Here is an 18,068-nt window from a genome sequence, read left to right on the forward strand (position 1 = left end):
ATCCAATATCTAATGGCCGATTTTTAGCGAGTCCACACGCCAGGGTGGTCGGGGTCCAATGCAGCCCCGGCCAGGCCCGGGCCCCTTGGACTGGGCCACAGGAGGACACAGAGGAGGGTCCCGGCCCCCACGAAGCGGTGCCGGCAGTTCTCCACGGGCTTGGGCGATTTCCAGAGGTAGGAGATGGAGGGGACTGATTTCTTCAGCGCCCCACAGACCACGCCACCCCACCCCACCCATGGGACACATCCCCAGAGAGAGACGCATCATACACTGGCTCCCCTCCCCGTTGCGCTGTGCCCCAGCCCTGGCCCGGGGGAATAGGCGGCAGCCCACCCACAGGGCGAGGGGGGGCGCAGCTGAAAGGGGTTATGGGGGAGGGCGGCCCCTGGCTGGGGTCAAAGGGCGAGCTCCCCGCGCGTGCCCGTGTGCAGTCAGCGGCGGCGACGCGCCGGGGGTGGGCAGCGGGTACGTGAAGGAGGCCAGGCGAGGAGACGAGGGGGGCTGGGAGGGCTCCACCTTGGCGAGTCCAGCCGTGGAGGCGCATCTTGTGTGAGTATGCGTGAGTGTGAGTGTGTGTGTGTGTATAGAGAGACAGCCCCCCGCCCCGCCCCGCCCCGCCCCGCCCCGCCCGTCACCCCCGACCCTCGGAGCACACCGGACCCGGCCCGGCGCGGGGCCTGGGGCGGGAGGAGGCGGCGGCGGCGGCGGCGGCGGCGGCGGGAAAGCGCAGAGAGGCTCGGCTTCTTGAGCGGGGCAGGGGCGCCCTCCGCCGTCTAGGGCCACACCACCCCGAACGCCCCCGAGCTCGTCTGGTCTGGGAAGCTAATCAGGGTCGGGCCTCCTTAGTACTTGGATGGAAGACCGCCTGGGAATACCGGGTGCCTTAGGCTTCTTCTGTTTTTTTTTTTTTTTTTTTTTTTTTTTTTTTTTTGCCTCTTGTTCTATTCCCTTTCTGGGAGCGCGGCGGCGGCCCGGGGTGGGGGTGACCCCCACCCTCAGCGCCCGCCGCGGTGCCTGGCGCCCCAGCCCGCACCGTGGGGCCTCCTCTTGTCCCAAGCCGCGACACCGCCGCCACGCGGCAGCACGCGTGGCATCTGGACTGTCAGGTCTCAGACCAAAGGTCTGCTCTGTGGGAACCGACACGCTGGAGGAAACCTTGAGAGTCTGAGAGGGGAGGGAGTTCCAGAAGAAGGCCAGGATGTCATTTTGAGGGAGTATGTGACCAGAACTCGTCCCGTTGCTTTTGGGGTTCTATGGGCTACACGCAGGAATCTTTGGTGGTGGCACCTGATGTTGGGGGATCCGGAGTCACACCCAGACCTGCTCCACAGGCCTCCTTTTACTTTTCTCTTCGGATTCATTATTTTTAAAAAGTGTCTCTTACCTCTATTATTGCATTTTCTTTTCTCTCTCTCTTCAAGCAGATGATGGGAGTACAAGTATTCAGGTGACATGTGTTGCCCGTGCCCCCCTCCCCCCTGTGTTCTTATTCAGATACCTCTCATGTTGTCCCAGCGTATCGTGGGGGCACCAATGTTAAGGTCGGGTACGTCGCCCTCTCCAAGCCTCCACCCTCGGGTCAGAGCTTCAAGCGCGCCCATCCCCCAGTCGGTGCGCACCCACCCCATCCCTAACGGATGTGTATGCCCATCCCTCCCCCCACCCGCCCGACACCCACCCGATGAAGGTGATTCCTCTCTGTCCACTTAGGTGTCCAGACGTTTGTATCAGTTTGCAGGTGAGCGCGAGCACGTGGTGCTCGTGTGTCCATTCTTGGGATACTCGGCTTACTGGAACGGTTTCCAGCTCTGGCCAGGAGAACACGAGAGGCGCCCTCTCACCGCTGCTCCTCACAGCCGAATGGCACTCCGTGGTGTCCACGCGCCACATTTTATTAATGCACTCCTGGATGGATGGGCACTCGGGTCGCTTCCACATCTTTGCGATTGTGAATTGTGCCCTAACTGTCACCCTACCCCTTACCCAGCCCGTCTCCTCTGCCCCTGCCTGACGCACTCCTCCCCGGCCAGGCCCGTCACTGTCCTGGGCCCCCGCCTGACCGGCTCCTCCCCGCCCGGCCTGTCACCGTCCTCTGCCCCGGCCTGACATGCTCCTTCTCGCCCGGCCTCTCACCGTCCTCGGCCCCTGCCTGACCGGCTCCTCCGTCGCCTGGGCCTTCCAAGGGCTTGGTGTGGACGCTGCTTCCAGGAAGCCCTCCAGAAACCCGGCAGCAGGGTGGCCGCAGCAGTCTCCAGCAGCCGTCCCTAAGTCGCGTGAGTGCGGGGGACGTGCCCCCGCTGTGCCGCGGGGGCCCAGCCTGGTGTCTTCCCTGAGGCCCTGCGGCGGCTGCCGGCTGGGCTGCCGCTCCCCGCAAGGGGAGAGCCGCGGAGGTGGGGACCGCCTCCTGATGGGGACGTACACGCAGCTCTCCACGTCGGATTCCGGGGCTCTCTGTCCTGCCCGAAGGCCCAGCGGGCCTGCGGGTCCTTAGAGTGGCAAAAGCATCCGAAAGCTGAGATTGAGGGTCCGGTGGGTGTCTGCACTTTTGTGCTGGGCACCCCAGGGAGGCCCGGGGGCTGGCTGGACAACGCGGTCTGCTGGGCGGGGGGTTTGGAGGAGCAACTGATGCCCTTTGCACTTTGGGTAGCAAGAGTCTGAGGTGTCTCTGAGCCCTGTGCCATGTCGGGAGGGGGTGCGGGGCGGAGGAGGAGGAGGAGGAGGTGGGAAGGGCCGGGGCCTGCAGTCCTGTTCCCGGGGTGGCACGGCAAGTGGCTTCTTCCACAGGCTGCTTGGCCTGGGCTCCCTGCACCTGGGCCTTTGGAGGACCGGCCCTGTGCTTGCCAACACTTCCTGCAGGGACCCAGAGCTGGGAGGTGGCATCTCTCAGCCCTGGGTCGGGCAGAGCCCCAGCGGGCCATGCCCACAACCTCTCTCAGCACCGGTCCCCCAGAAGGCTCCTTTGGGACCAGGATTCTCTTGCGGTGACTCTTTAAGGTCTGGCCCCTGGATGGAGGGGCACCAGGAGTAGAGGAGCAGGAAGGGGAAGGGGGTGGCCATGCGAGGGGACACTTTGAGGCCGAGTCCCAGCTTCAGCCTGATCCTCCTGGGAACCCCGCTCTGAGACAAGGAGCCGGGCTTCGCATTCCCACAGCAGCCAGTCGTGGGCTGAGGACACCTGGGGCGTTGGGAACTCCCTGGCTTCTCCTTGGTTTAACGTCTAGAGCTGCTTGTGAATCGCGCCGCCACACACACCCGAGCGAGCGCAGGTGTCTTCCGCACAGACTGCGGGCCTCGCTCTTCTGAACGCCGCTAGCTCGCCACCCACCCATGGGTGAACCTGGTCAGGGTGCTTTCTCTAAGGGGCAGACTCTTTTCCGGGCGGGCTACCGGTGTCTCTGTTTGCTCGTTTCTTTCTTCCATTTCGGGAAAGTCTTCCTTGCTGGGTGTGGAAATCTCCTATGCCTTCCCTCGCCTATTCTGTCAGCTTTAAAATTCTCTTTCAGTGGCCACCCTCACAGATGGATTAGGAAACTCTTTCCGGTGCACTCATTAGTGAAATGACCTCCAGGAAGCTGGAATCCAATATCTAATGGCCGATTTTTAGCGAGTCCACACGCCAGGGTGGTCGGGGTCCAATGCAGCCCCGGCCAGGCCCAGGCCCCTTGGACTGGGCCACAGGAGGACACGGAGGAGGGTCCCGGCCCCCACGAAGCGGTGCCGGCAGTTCTCCACGGGCTTGGGCGTTTTCCAGAGGTAGGAGATGGAGGGGACTGATTTCTTCAGCGCCCCCCAAACCACGCCACCCCACCCCACCCATGGGACACATCCCCAGAGAGAGACGCCCCATACACTGGCTGTGCCCCAGCCCTGGCCCGGGGGAATAGGCGGCAGCCCACCCACAGGGCGAGGGGGGGGGCGCAGCTGAAAGGGGTTGTGGGGGAGGGCGGCCCCTGGCTGGGGTCAAAGGGCGAGCGTCCCGCGCGTGCGCAGTCAGCGGCAGGCAGCGACGCGCTGGGGGTGGGCAGCGGGTAGGTGAAGGAGGCCGGGCGAGGAGACGAGGGGGGCTGGGAGGGCTCCACCTTGGCGAGTCCAGCCGTGGAGGCGCATCTTGTGTGAGTGTGAGTGAGTGTGAGTGTGTGTGTGTGTGTATAGAGAGACAGCCCCCCGCCCCGCCCCGCCCCGCGCCGCCCCGCCCATCACCCCCGTCCCTGGGAGCCCGCGGGACCCGGCGGGAGAACTCAACCGGCCCGGCCCGGCACGGGAGGCGGCGGCGGCGGGGAAGCCCAGAGAGGCTCGGCTTCTTGAGCGGGGCAGGGGCGCCCTCCGCCGCCGTCTAGGGCCACACCACCCTGAACGCCCCCGATCTCGTCTGGTCTGGGAAGCTAAGCAGGGTCGGGCCCGGTTAGTACTTGGATGGGAGACCGCCTGGGAATACCGGGTGCCACAGGCTGCCGCTTTTTTTTTTTTTTTTTGCCTCTTGTTCTGTCCCCTTTCTGGGAGCGCGGCGGCGGCGGCCCGGGGTGGGGGTCACCCCCACCCTCAGCGCCTGCGCGTGGGGCCTCCTCTTGTCCCAAGCCGCGACACCGCCGCCACGCGGCAGCATGCGTGGCATCTGGACTGTCAGGTCTCAGACCAAAGGTCTGCTCTGTGGGAACCGACACGCTGGAGGAAACCTTGAGAGTCTGAGAGGGGAGGGAGTTCCAGAAGAAGGCCAGGATGTCATTTTGAGGGAGTATGTGACCAGAACTCGTCCCGTTGCTTTTGGGGTTCTATGGGCTACACGCAGGAATCTTTGGTGGAGGCACCTGATGTTGGGGGATCCGGAGTCACACCCAGACCTGCTCCACAGGCCTCCTTTTACTTTTCTCTTCGGATTCATTATTTTTAAAAAGTGTCTCTTACCTCTAGGATTGCATTTTCTTTTCTCTCTCTCTTCAAGCAGATGATGGGAGTACAAGTATTCAGGTGACATGTGACGCCCGTGCCCCCCTCCCCCCTGCGTTCTTTTTTTTTTTTTTTTTTGAGACAGAGTCTCGTTTTGCTGCCCAGGCTAGAGTGAGTGCCATGGCGTCAGTCTAGCTCACAGCAACCTCAATCTCCGGGCTCAAGCAATCCTGCTGCCTCAGCCTCCCGAGTAGTTGGGACTACAGGCATGCACCACCACGCCCGGCTGTGTTTTTCTATACATATTAGTTGGCCAATTAATTTCTTTCTATTTTTAGTAGAGACGGGGTCTCGCTCTTGCTCAGGCTGGTTTCGAACTCCTGACCTGGAGCAATCCGCCCGCCTCGGCCTCCCAGAGAGCTAGGATTACAGGCGTGAGCCACCGCGCCCGGCCCCCCCTGTGTTCTTATTCATATACCTCTCATGTTGTTCCAGCGTATTGTGGGGGTACCAATGTTAAGGTCGGGTGCCTTGCCCTCTCCAAGCCTCCCCCCTCGGGTCAGAGCTTCAAGTGCGCCCATCCCCCAGTCGGTGCGCACCCACCCCATGCCTAATGGATGTGTATGCCCCTCCCCTCCCCCCACCCGCCCGACACCCACCCGATGAAGGTGATTCCTCTCTGTCCACTTAGGCGTCCATCCGTTCGTACCAATTTGCCGGTGAGCGCGCTCACGTGGTGCTCGTGTGTCCATTCTTGGGATACCTGGCCTACTGGAACGGGTTCCAGCTCTGGCCAGGAGAACACGAGAGGCGCCCTCTCACCGCTGCTCCTCACAGCCGAATGGCACTCCGTGGTGTCCACGCGCCACATTTTATTGATGCACTCCTGGATGGATGGGCACTCGGGTCGCTTCCACGTCTTTGCGATTGTGAATTGTGCCCTAACTGTCACCCTAACCCTTACCCAGCCCGTCTCCTCTGCCCCTGCCTGACGCACTCCTCCCCGGCCAGGCCCGTCACTGTCCTGGGCCCCCGCCTGACCGGCTCCTCCCCGCCCGGCCTGTCACCGTCCTCTGCCCCTGCCTGACATGCTCCTTCCCGCCCGCCCGGCCTCTCACCGTCCTGGGCCCCTGCCTGACCGGCTCCTCCGTCGCCTGGGCCTTCCAAGGGCTTGGTGTGGACGCTGCTTCCAGGAAGCCCACCAGAAACCCGGCAACAGGGTGGCCGCAGCAGTCTCCAGCAGCCGTCCCTAAGTCGCCTGAGTGCGGGGGACGTGCCCCCGCTGTGCCGCGGGGGCCCAGCCTGGTGTCTTCCCTGAGGCCCTGCGGCGGCTGCCGGCTGGGCTGCCGCTCCCCGCAAGGGGAGAGCCGCGGAGGTGGGGACCGCCTCCTCATGGGGACGTACACGCAGCTCTCCACGTCGGATTCCGGGGCTCTCTGTCCTGCCCGAAGGCCCAGCTGGCCTGCGGGTCCTTAGAGTGGCAAAAACATCCGAAAACTGAGATTGAGGGTCCGGTGGGTGTCTGCACTTTTGTGCTGGGCACCCCAGGGAGGCCCGGGGGCTGGCTGGACAACGTGGTCTGCTGGGCGGGGGGGTTGGAGGAGCAACTGATGCCCTTTGCACTTTGGGTAGCAAGAGTCTGAGGTGTCTCTGAGCCCTGTGCCCTGTGGGGGGGGGCGGGGGGGGAGGAGGAGGAGGAGGAGGAGGAGGTGGGAAGGGCCGGGGCCTGCAGTCCTGTTCCCGGGGTGGCACGGCAAGTGGCTTCTTCCACAGGCTGCTTGGCCTGGGCTCCCTGCACCTGGGCCTTTGGAGGACCGGCCCTGTGCTTGCCAACACTTCCTGCAGGGACCCAGAGCTGGGAGGTGGCATCTCTCAGCCCTGGGTCGGGCAGAACCCCAGCGGGCCATGCCCACAACCTCTCTCAGCACCGGTCCCCCAGAAGGCTCCTTTGGGACCAGGATTCTCTTGCGGTGACTCTTTAAGGTCTGGCCCCTGGATGGAGGGGCACCAGGAGTAGAGGAGCAGGAAGGGGAAGGGGGTGGCCATGCGAGGGGACACTTTGAGGCCGAGTCCCAGCTTCAGCCTGATCCTCCTGGGAACCCCGCTCTGAGACAAGGAGCCGGGCTTCGCATTCCCACAGCAGCCAGTCGTGGGCTGAGGACACCTGGGGCGTTGGGAACTCCCTGGCTTCTCCTTGGTTTAACGTCTAGAGCTGCTTGTGAATCGCGCCGCCACACACACCCGAGCGCAGGTGTCTTCCGCACAGACTGCGGGCCTCGCTCTTCTGAACGCCGCTAGCTCGCCACCCACCCACGGGTGAACCTGGTCAGGGTGCTTTCTCTAAGGGGCAGACTCTTTTCCGGGCGGGCTACCGGTGTCTCTGTTTGCTCGTTTCTTTCTTCCATTTCGGGAAAGTCTTCCTTGCTGGGTGTGGAAATCTCCTATGCCTTCCCTCGCCTATTCTGTCAGCTTTCAAATTCTCTTTCAGTGGCCACCCTCACAGATGGATTAGGAAACTCTTTCCGGTGCACTCATTAGTGAAATGACCTCCAGGAAGCTGGAATCCAATATCTAATGGCCGATTTTTAGCGAGTCCACACGCCAGGGTGGTCGGGGTCCAATGCAGCCCCGGCCAGGCCCAGGCCCCTTGGACTGGGCCACAGGAGGACACGGAGGAGGGTCCCGGCCCCCACGAAGCGGTGCCGGCAGTTCTCCACGGGCTTGGGCGTTTTCCAGAGGTAGGAGATGGAGGGGACTGATTTCTTCAGCGCCCCCCAAACCACGCCACCCCACCCCACCCATGGGACACATCCCCAGAGAGAGACGCCCCATACACTGGCTGTGCCCCAGCCCTGGCCCGGGGGAATAGGCGGCAGCCCACCCACAGGGCGGGGGGGGGGGGGCGCAGCTGAAAGGGGTTGTGGGGGAGGGCGGCCCCTGGCTGGGGTCAAAGGGCGAGCGTCCCGCGCGTGCGCAGTCAGCGGCAGGCAGCGACGCGCTGGGGGTGGGCAGCGGGTAGGTGAAGGAGGCCGGGCGAGGAGACGAGGGGGGCTGGGAGGGCTCCACCTTGGCGAGTCCAGCCGTGGAGGCGCATCTTGTGTGAGTGTGAGTGAGTGTGAGTGTGTGTGTGTGTGTAGAGAGAGACAGCCCCCCGCCCCGCCCCGCCCATCACCCCCGTCCCTGGGAGCCCGCGGGACCCGGCCGGCGAACTCAACCGGCCCGGCCCGGCGCGGGAGGCGGCGGCGGGGAAGCCCAGAGAGGCTCGGCTTCTTGAGCGGGGCAGGGGCGCCCTCCGCCGCCGTCTAGGGCCACACCACCCTGAACGCCCCCGATCTCGTCTGGTCTGGGAAGCTAAGCAGGGTCGGGCCCGGTTAGTACTTGGATGGGAGACCGCCTGGGAATACCGGGTGCCACAGGCTGCTGCTTTTTTTTTTTTTTTTTTGCCTCTTGTTCTGTCCCCTTTCTGGGAGCGCGGCGGCGGCCCGGGGTGGGGGTCACCCCCACCCTCAGCGCCCGCGCGGTGCCTGGCGCCCCAGCCCGCACCGTGGGGCCTCCTCTTGTCCCAAGCCGCGACACCGCCGCCACGCGGCAGCATGCGTGGCATCTGGACTGTCAGGTCTCAGACCAAAGGTCTGCTCTGTGGGAACCGACACGCTGGAGGAAACCTTGAGAGTCTGAGAGGGGAGGGAGTTCCAGAAGAAGGCCAGGATGTCATTTTGAGGGAGTATGTGACCAGAACTCGTCCCGTTGCTTTTGGGGTTCTATGGGCTACACGCAGGAATCTTTGGTGGTGGCACCTGATGTTGGGGGATCCGGAGTCACACCCAGACCTGCTCCACAGGCCTCCTTTTACTTTTCTCTTCGGATTCATTATTTTTAAAAAGTGTCTCTTACCTCTATGATTGCATTTTCTTTTCTCTCTCTCTTCAAGCAGATGATGGGAGTACAAGTATTCAGGTGACATGTGACGCCCGTGCCCCCCTCCCCCCTGCGTTCTTTTTTTTTTTTTTTTTTGAGACAGAGTCTCGTTTTGCTGCCCAGGCTAGAGTGAGTGCCATGGCGTCAGCCTAGCTCACAGCAACCTCAATCTCCGGGCTCAAGCAATCCTGCTGCCTCAGCCTCCCGAGTAGTTGGGACTACAGGCATGCACCACCACGCCCGGCTGTGTTTTACTATATATATTAGTTGGCCAATTAATTTCTTTCTATTTTTAGTAGAGACGGGGTCTCGCTCTTGCTCAGGCTGGTTTCGAACTCCTGACCTGGAGCAATCCGCCCGCCTCGGCCTCCCAGAGAGCTAGGATTACAGGCGTGAGCCACCGCGCCCGGCCCCCCCTGTGTTCTTATTCATATACCTCTCATGTTGTTCCAGCGTATTGTGGGGGTACCAATGTTAAGGTCGGGTGCCTTGCCCTCTCCAAGCCTCCCCCCTCGGGTCAGAGCTTCAAGTGCGCCCATCCCCCAGTCGGTGCGCACCCACCCCATGCCTAATGGATGTGTATGCCCCTCCCCTCCCCCCACCCGCCCGACACCCACCCGATGAAGGTGATTCCTCTCTGTCCACTTAGGCGTCCATCCGTTCGTACCAATTTGCTGGTGAGCGCGCTCACGTGGTGCTCGTGTGTCCATTCTTGGGATACCTGGCCTACTGGAACGGGTTCCAGCTCTGGCCAGGAGAACACGAGAGGCGCCCTCTCACCGCTGCTCCTCACAGCCGAATGGCACTCCGTGGTGTCCACGCGCCACATTTTATTGATGCACTCCTGGATGGATGGGCACTCGGGTGGCTTCCACGTCTTTGCGATTGTGAATTGTGCCCTAACTGTCATCCTAACCCTTACCCAGCCCGTCTCCTCTGCCCCTGCCTGACGCACTCCTCCCCGGCCAGGCCCGTCACTGTCCTGGGCCCCCGCCTGACCGGCTCCTCCCCGCCCGGCCTGTCACCGTCCTCTGCCCCTGCCTGACATGCTCCTTCCCGCCCGCCCGGCCTCTCACCGTCCTGGGCCCCTGCCTGACCGGCTCCTCCGTCGCCTGGGCCTTCCATGGGCTTGGTGTGGACGCTGCTTCCAGGAAGCCCACCAGAAACCCGGCAGCAGGGTGGCCGCAGCAGTCTCCAGCAGCCGTCCCTAAGTCGCCTGAGTGCGGGGGACGTGCCCCCGCTGTGCCGCGGGGGCCCAGCCTGGTGTCTTCCCTGAGGCCCTGCGGCTGCCGGCTGGGCTGCCGCTCCCCGCAAGGGGAGAGCCGCGGAGGTGGGGACCGCCTCCTCATGGGGACGTACACGCAGCTCTCCACGTCGGATTCCGGGGCTCTCTGTCCTGCCCGAAGGCCCAGCTGGCCTGCGGGTCCTTAGAGTGGCAAAAACATCCGAAAACTGAGATTGAGGGTCCGGTGGGTGTCTGCACTTTTGTGCTGGGCACCCCAGGGAGGCCCGGGGGCTGGCTGGACAACGTGGTCTGCTGGGCGGGGGGGTTGGAGGAGCAACTGATGCCCTTTGCACTTTGGGTAGCAAGAGTCTGAGGTGTCTCTGAGCCCTGTGCCCTGTGGGGGGGGGGCGGAGGGGAGGAGGAGGAGGAGGAGGAGGAGGAGGTGGTGGGAAGGGCCAGGGCCTGCAGTCCTGTTCCCGGGGTGGCACGGCAAGTGGCTTCTTCCACAGGCTGCTTGGCCTGGGCTCCCTGCACCTGGGCCTTTGGAGGACCGGCCCTGTGCTTGCCAACACTTCCTGCAGGGACCCAGAGCTGGGAGGTGGCATCTCTCAGCCCTGGGTCGGGCAGAGCCCCAGCGGGCCATGCCCACAACCTCTCTCAGCACCGGTTCCCCAGAAGGCTCCTTTGGGACCAGGATTCTCTTGCGGTGACTCTTTAAGGTCTGGCCCCTGGATGTAGGGGCACCAGGAGTAGAGGAGCAGGAAGGGGAAGGGGGTGGCCATGCGAGGGGACACTTTGAGGCCGAGTCCCAGCTTCAGCCTGATCCTCCTGGGAACCCCGCTCTGAGACAAGGAGCCGGGCTTCGCATTCCCACAGCAGCCAGTCGTGGGCTGAGGACACCTGGGGCGTTGGGAACTCCTTGGCTTCTCCTTGGTTTAACGTCTAGAGCTGCTTGTGAATCGCGCCGCCACACACACCCGAGCGCAGGTGTCTTCCGCACAGACTGCGGGCCTCGCTCTTCTGAACGCCGCTAGCTCGCCACCCACCCATGGGTGAACCCGGTCAGGGTGCTTTCTCTAAGGGGCAGACTCTTTTCCGGGCGGGCTACCGGTGTCTCTGTTTGCTCGTTTCTTTCTTCCATTTCGGGAAAGTCTTCCTTGCTGGGTGTGGAAATCTCCTATGCCTTCCCTCGCCTATTCTGTCAGCTTTAAAATTCTCTTTCAGTTGCCACCCTCACAGATGGATTAGGAAACTCTTTCCGGTGCACTCATTAGTGAAATGACCTCCAGGAAGCTGGAATCCAATATCTAATGGCCGATTTTTAGCGAGTCCACACGCCAGGGTGGTCGGGGTCCAATGCAGCCCCGGCCAGGCCCAGGCCCCTTGGACTGGGCCACAGGAGGACACGGAGGAGGGTCCCGGCCCCCACGAAGCGGTGCCGGCAGTTCTCCACGGGCTTGGGCGTTTTCCAGAGGTAGGAGATGGAGGGGACTGATTTCTTCAGCGCCCCCCAAACCACGCCACCCCACCCCACCCATGGGACACATCCCCAGAGAGAGACGCCCCATACACTGGCTGTGCCCCAGCCCTGGCCCGGGGGAATAGGCGGCAGCCCACCCACAGGGCGAGGGGGGGGGGCGCAGCTGAAAGGGGTTGTGGGGGAGGGCGGCCCCTGGCTGGGGTCAAAGGGCGAGCGTCCCGCGCGTGCGCAGTCAGCGGCAGGCAGCGACGCGCTGGGGGTGGGCAGCGGGTAGGTGAAGGAGGCCGGGCGAGGAGACGAGGGGGGCTGGGAGGGCTCCACCTTGGCGAGTCCAGCCGTGGAGGCGCATCTTGTGTGAGTGTGAGTGAGTGTGAGTGTGTGTGTGTGTGTAGAGAGAGACAGCCACCCGCCCCGCCCCGCCCATCACCCCCGTCCCTGGGAGCCCGCGGGACCCGGCCGGCGAACTCAACCGGCCCGGCCCGGCGCGGGAGGCGGCGGCGGGGAAGCCCAGAGAGGCTCGGCTTCTTGAGCGGGGCAGGGGCGCCCTCCGCCGCCGTCTAGGGCCACACCACCCTGAACGCCCCCGATCTCGTCTGGTCTGGGAAGCTAAGCAGGGTCGGGCCCGGTTAGTACTTGGATGGGAGACCGCCTGGGAATACCGGGTGCCACAGGCTGCTGCTTTTTTTTTTTTTTTTTTGCCTCTTGTTCTGTCCCCTTTCTGGGAGCGCGGCGGCGGCCCGGGGTGGGGGTCACCCCCACCCTCAGCGCCCGCGCGGTGCCTGGCGCCCCAGCCCGCACCGTGGGGCCTCCTCTTGTCCCAAGCCGCGACACCGCCGCCACGCGGCAGCATGCGTGGCATCTGGACTGTCAGGTCTCAGACCAAAGGTCTGCTCTGTGGGAACCGACACGCTGGAGGAAACCTTGAGAGTCTGAGAGGGGAGGGAGTTCCAGAAGAAGGCCAGGATGTCATTTTGAGGGAGTATGTGACCAGAACTCGTCCCGTTGCTTTTGGGGTTCTATGGGCTACACGCAGGAATCTTTGGTGGTGGCACCTGATGTTGGGGGATCCGGAGTCACACCCAGACCTGCTCCACAGGCCTCCTTTTACTTTTCTCTTCGGATTCATTATTTTTAAAAAGTGTCTCTTACCTCTAGGATTGCATTTTCTTTTCTCTCTCTCTTCAAGCAGATGATGGGAGTACAAGTATTCAGGTGACATGTGACGCCCGTGCCCCCCTCCCCCCTGCGTTCTTTTTTTTTTTTTTTTTTTTGAGACAGAGTCTCGTTTTGCTGCCCAGGCTAGAGTGAGTGCCATGGCGTCAGCCTAGCTCACAGCAACCTCAATCTCCGGGCTCAAGCAATCCTGCTGCCTCAGCCTCCCGAGTAGTTGGGACTACAGGCATGCACCACCACGCCCGGCTGTGTTTTTCTATATATATTAGTTGGCCAATTAATTTCTTTCTATTTTTAGTAGAGACGGGGTCTCGCTCTTGCTCAGGCTGGTTTCGAACTCCTGACCTGGAGCAATCCGCCCGCCTCGGCCTCCCAGAGAGCTAGGATTACAGGCGTGAGCCACCGCGCCCGGCCCCCCCTGTGTTCTTATTCATATACCTCTCATGTTGTTCCAGCGTATTGTGGGGGTACCAATGTTAAGGTCGGGTGCCTTGCCCTCTCCAAGCCTCCCCCCTCGGGTCAGAGCTTCAAGTGCGCCCATCCCCCAGTCGGTGCGCACCCACCCCATGCCTAATGGATGTGTATGCCCCTCCCCTCCCCCCACCCGCCCGACACCCACCCGACGAAGGTGATTCCTCTCTGTCGACTTAGGCGTCCATCCGTTCGTACCAATTTGCTGGTGAGCGCGCTCACGTGGTGCTCGTGTGTCCATTCTTGGGATACCTGGCCTACTGGAACGGGTTCCAGCTCTGGCCAGGAGAACACGAGAGGCGCCCTCTCACCGCTGCTCCTCACAGCCGAATGGCACTCCGTGGTGTCCACGCGCCACATTTTATTGATGCACTCCTGGATGGATGGGCACTCGGGTCGCTTCCACGTCTTTGCGATTGTGAATTGTGCCCTAACTGTCACCCTAACCCTTACCCAGCCCGTCTCCTCTGCCCCTGCCTGACGCACTCCTCCCCGGCCAGGCCCGTCACTGTCCTGGGCCCCCGCCTGACCGGCTCCTCCCCGCCCGGCCTGTCACCGTCCTCTGCCCCTGCCTGACACGCTCCTTCCCGCCCGCCCGGCCTCTCACCGTCCTGGGCCCCTGCCTGACCGGCTCCTCCGTCGCCTGGGCCTTCCAAGGGCTTGGTGTGGACGCTGCTTCCAGGAAGCCCACCAGAAACCCGGCAGCAGGGTGGCCGCAGCAGTCTCCAGCAGCCGTCCCTAAGTCGCCTGAGTGCGGGGGACGTGCCCCCGCTGTGCCGCGGGGGCCCAGCCTGGTGTCTTCCCTGAGGCCCTGCGGCTGCCGGCTGGGCTGCCGCTCCCCGCAAGGGGAGAGCCGCGGAGGTGGGGACCGCCTCCTGATGGGGACGTACACGCAGCTCTCCACGTCGGATTCCGGGGCTCTCTGTCCTGCCCGAAGGCCCAGCTGGCCTGCGGGTCCTTAGAGTGGCAAAAACATCCGAAAACTGAGATTGAGGGTCCGGTGGGTGTCTGCACTTTTGTGCTGGGCACCCCAGGGAGGCCCGGGGGCTGGCTGGACAACGTGGTCTGCTGGGCGGGGGGGTTGGAGGAGCAACTGATGCCCTTTGCACTTTGGGTAGCAAGAGTCTGAGGTGTCTCTGAGCCCTGTGCCCTGTGGGGGGGGGCGGGGGGGGAGGAGGAGGAGGAGGAGGAGGAGGTGGGAAGGGCCGGGGCCTGCAGTCCTGTTCCCGGGGTGGCAAGGCAAGTGGCTTCTTCCACAGGCTGCTTGGCCTGGGCTCCCTGCACCTGGGCCTTTGGAGGACCGGCCCTGTGCTTGCCAACACTTCCTGCAGGGACCCAGAGCTGGGAGGTGGCATCTCTCAGCCCTGGGTCGGGCAGAGCCCCAGCGGGCCATGCCCACAACCTCTCTCAGCACCGGTCCCCCAGAAGGCTCCTTTGGGACCAGGATTCTCTTGCGGTGACTCTTTAAGGTCTGGCCCCTGGATGGAGGGGCACCAGGAGTAGAGGAGCAGGAAGGGGAAGGGGGTGGCCATGCGAGGGGACACTTTGAGGCCGAGTCCCAGCTTCAGCCTGATCCTCCTGGGAACCCCGCTCTGAGACAAGGAGCCGGGCTTCGCATTCCCACAGCAGCCAGTCGTGGGCTGAGGACACCTGGGGCGTTGGGAACTCCCTGGCTTCTCCTTGGTTTAACGTCTAGAGCTGCTTGTGAATCGCGCCGCCACACACACCCGAGCGCAGGTGTCTTCCGCACAGACTGCGGGCCTCGCTCTTCTGAACGCCGCTAGCTCGCCACCCACCCACGGGTGAACCCGGTCAGGGTGCTTTCTCTAAGGGGCAGACTCTTTTCCGGGCGGGCTACCGGTGTCTCTGTTTGCTCGTTTCTTTCTTCCATTTCGGGAAAGTCTTCCTTGCTGGGTGTGGAAATCTCCTATGCCTTCCCTCGCCTATTCTGTCAGCTTTCAAATTCTCTTTCAGTGGCCACCCTCACAGATGGATTAGGAAACTCTTTCCGGTGCACTCATTAGTGAAATGACCTCCAGGAAGCTGGAATCCAATATCTAATGGCCGATTTTTAGCGAGTCCACACGCCAGGGTGGTCGGGGTCCAATGCAGCCCCGGCCAGGCCCAGGCCCCTTGGACTGGGCCACAGGAGGACACGGAGGAGGGTCCCGGCCCCCACGAAGCGGTGCCGGCAGTTCTCCACGGGCTTGGGCGTTTTCCAGAGGTAGGAGATGGAGGGGACTGATTTCTTCAGCGCCCCCCAAACCACGCCACCCCACCCCACCCATGGGACACATCCCCAGAGAGAGACGCCCCATACACTGGCTGTGCCCCAGCCCTGGCCCGGGGGAATAGGCGGCAGCCCACCCACAGGGCGAGGGGGGGGGCGCAGCTGAAAGGGGTTGTGGGGGAGGGCGGCCCCTGGCTGGGGTCAAAGGGCGAGCGTCCCGCGCGTGCGCAGTCAGCGGCAGCGACGCGCTGGGGGTGGGCAGCGGGTAGGTGAAGGAGGCCGGGCGAGGAGACGAGGGGGGCTGGGAGGGCTCCACCTTGGCGAGTCCAGCCGTGGAGGCGCATCTTGTGTGAGTGTGAGTGAGTGTGAGTGTGTGTGTGTGTGTAGAGAGAGACAGCCCCCCGCCCCGCCCCGCCCATCACCCCCGTCCCTGGGAGCCCGCGGGACCCGGCCGGCGAACTCAACCGGCCCGGCCCGGCGCGGGAGGCGGCGGCGGGGAAGCCCAGAGAGGCTCGGCTTCTTGAGCGGGGCAGGGGCGCCCTCCGCCGCCGTCTAGGGCCACACCACCCTGAACGCCCCCGATCTCGTCTGCTCTGGGAAGCTAAGCAGGGTCGGGCCCGGTTAGTACTTGGATGGGAGACCGCCTGGGAATACCGGGTGCCACAGGCTGCTGCTTTTTTTTTTTTTTTTTTTTTTTTTTTGCCTCTTGTTCTGTCCCCTTTCTGGGAGCGCGGCGGCGGCCCGGGGTGGGGGTCACCCCCACCCTCAGCGCCCGCGCGGTGCCTGGCGCCCCAGCCCGCACCGTGGGGCCTCCTCTTGTCCCAAGCCGCGACACCGCCGCCACGCGGCAGCATGCGTGGCATCTGGACTGTCAGGTCTCAGACCAAAGGTCTGCTCTGTGGGAACCGACACGCTGGAGGAAACCTTGAGAGTCTGAGAGGGGAGGGAGTTCCAGAAGAAGGCCAGGATGTCATTTTGAGGGAGTATGTGACCAGAACTCGTCCCGTTGCTTTTGGGGTTCTATGGGCTACACGCAGGAATCTTTGGTGGTGGCACCTGATGTTGGGGGATCCGGAGTCACACCCAGACCTGCTCCACAGGCCTCCTTTTACTTTTCTCTTCGGATTCATTATTTTTAAAAAGTGTCTCTTACCTCTATGATTGCATTTTCTTTTCTCTCTCTCTTCAAGCAGATGATGGGAGTACAAGTATTCAGGTGACATGTGACGCCCGTGCCCCCCTCCCCCCTGCGTTCTTTTTTTTTTTTTTTTTTTGAGACAGAGTCTCGTTTTGCTGCCCAGGCTAGAGTGAGTGCCATGGCGTCAGCCTAGCTCACAGCAACCTCAATCTCCGGGCTCAAGCAATCCTGCTGCCTCAGCCTCCCGAGTAGTTGGGACTACAGGCATGCACCACCACGCCCGGCTGTGTTTTTCTATATATTAGTTGGCCAATTAATTTCTTTCTATTTTTAGTAGAGACGGGGTCTCGCTCTTGCTCAGGCTGGTTTCGAACTCCTGACCTGGAGCAATCCGCCCGCCTCGGCCTCCCAGAGAGCTAGGATTACAGGCGTGAGCCACCGCGCCCGGCCCCCCCTGTGTTCTTATTCATATACCTCTCATGTTGTTCCAGCGTATTGTGGGGGTACCAATGTTAAGGTCGGGTGCCTTGCCCTCTCCAAGCCTCCCCCCTCGGGTCAGAGCTTCAAGTGCGCCCATCCCCCAGTCGGTGCGCACCCACCCCATGCCTAATGGATGTGTATGCCCCTCCCCTCCCCCCACCCGCCCGACACCCACCCGACGAAGGTGATTCCTCTCTGTCCACTTAGGCGTCCATCCGTTCGTACCAATTTGCTGGTGAGCGCGCTCACGTGGTGCTCGTGTGTCCATTCTTGGGATACCTGGCCTACTGGAACGGGTTCCAGCTCTGGCCAGGAGAACACGAGAGGCGCCCTCTCACCGCTGCTCCTCACAGCCGAATGGCACTCCGTGGTGTCCACGCGCCACATTTTATTGATGCACTCCTGGATGGATGGGCACTCGGGTCGCTTCCACGTCTTTGCGATTGTGAATTGTGCCCTAACTGTCACCCTAACCCTTACCCAGCCCGTCTCCTCTGCCCCTGCCTGACGCACTCCTCCCCGGCCAGACCCGTCACTGTCCTGGGCCCCCGCCTGACCGGCTCCTCCCCGCCCGGCCTGTCACCGTCCTCTGCCCCTGCCTGACACGCTCCTTCCCGCCCGCCCGGCCTCTCACCGTCCTGGGCCCCTGCCTGACCGGCTCCTCCGTCGCCTGGGCCTTCCAAGGGCTTGGTGTGGACGCTGCTTCCAGGAAGCCCACCAGAAACCCGGCAGCAGGGTGGCCGCAGCAGTCTCCAGCAGCCGTCCCTAAGTCGCCTGAGTGCGGGGGACGTGCCCCCGCTGTGCCGCGGGGGCCCAGCCTGGTGTCTTCCCTGAGGCCCTGCGGCTGCCGGCTGGGCTGCCGCTCCCCGCAAGGGGAGAGCCGCGGAGGTGGGGACCGCCTCCTGATGGGGACGTACACGCAGCTCTCCACGTCGGATTCCGGGGCTCTCTGTCCTGCCCGAAGGCCCAGCTGGCCTGCGGGTCCTTAGAGTGGCAAAAACATCCGAAAACTGAGATTGAGGGTCCGGTGGGTGTCTGCACTTTTGTGCTGGGCACCCCAGGGAGG

At 63.2% G+C, this 18,068-nt stretch overlaps 5 pseudogenes; all 5 read left to right on the forward strand.

The window, feature by feature from the left end:
• Positions 1 to 774: 774 nt before the first annotated feature.
• On the forward strand, positions 775 to 893 carry LOC142868402 (uncharacterized; annotated as a pseudogene).
• Positions 894 to 4,334: 3,441 nt separating this feature from the next.
• On the forward strand, positions 4,335 to 4,453 carry LOC142868389 (uncharacterized; annotated as a pseudogene).
• Positions 4,454 to 8,187: 3,734 nt separating this feature from the next.
• Positions 8,188 to 8,306, forward strand: LOC142868390 (uncharacterized; annotated as a pseudogene).
• Positions 8,307 to 12,065: 3,759 nt separating this feature from the next.
• Positions 12,066 to 12,184, forward strand: LOC142868391 (uncharacterized; annotated as a pseudogene).
• Positions 12,185 to 15,934: 3,750 nt separating this feature from the next.
• Positions 15,935 to 16,053, forward strand: LOC142868396 (uncharacterized; annotated as a pseudogene).
• The last annotated feature ends 2,015 nt before the right edge of the window (positions 16,054 to 18,068 follow it).

The sequence above is a fragment of the Microcebus murinus genome, unplaced genomic scaffold, assembly GCF_040939455.1.
Source record: "Microcebus murinus isolate Inina unplaced genomic scaffold, M.murinus_Inina_mat1.0 scaf030_hap2_Mmur4.0, whole genome shotgun sequence".
In the NCBI taxonomy this organism is placed as follows: domain Eukaryota; kingdom Metazoa; phylum Chordata; class Mammalia; order Primates; family Cheirogaleidae; genus Microcebus; species Microcebus murinus.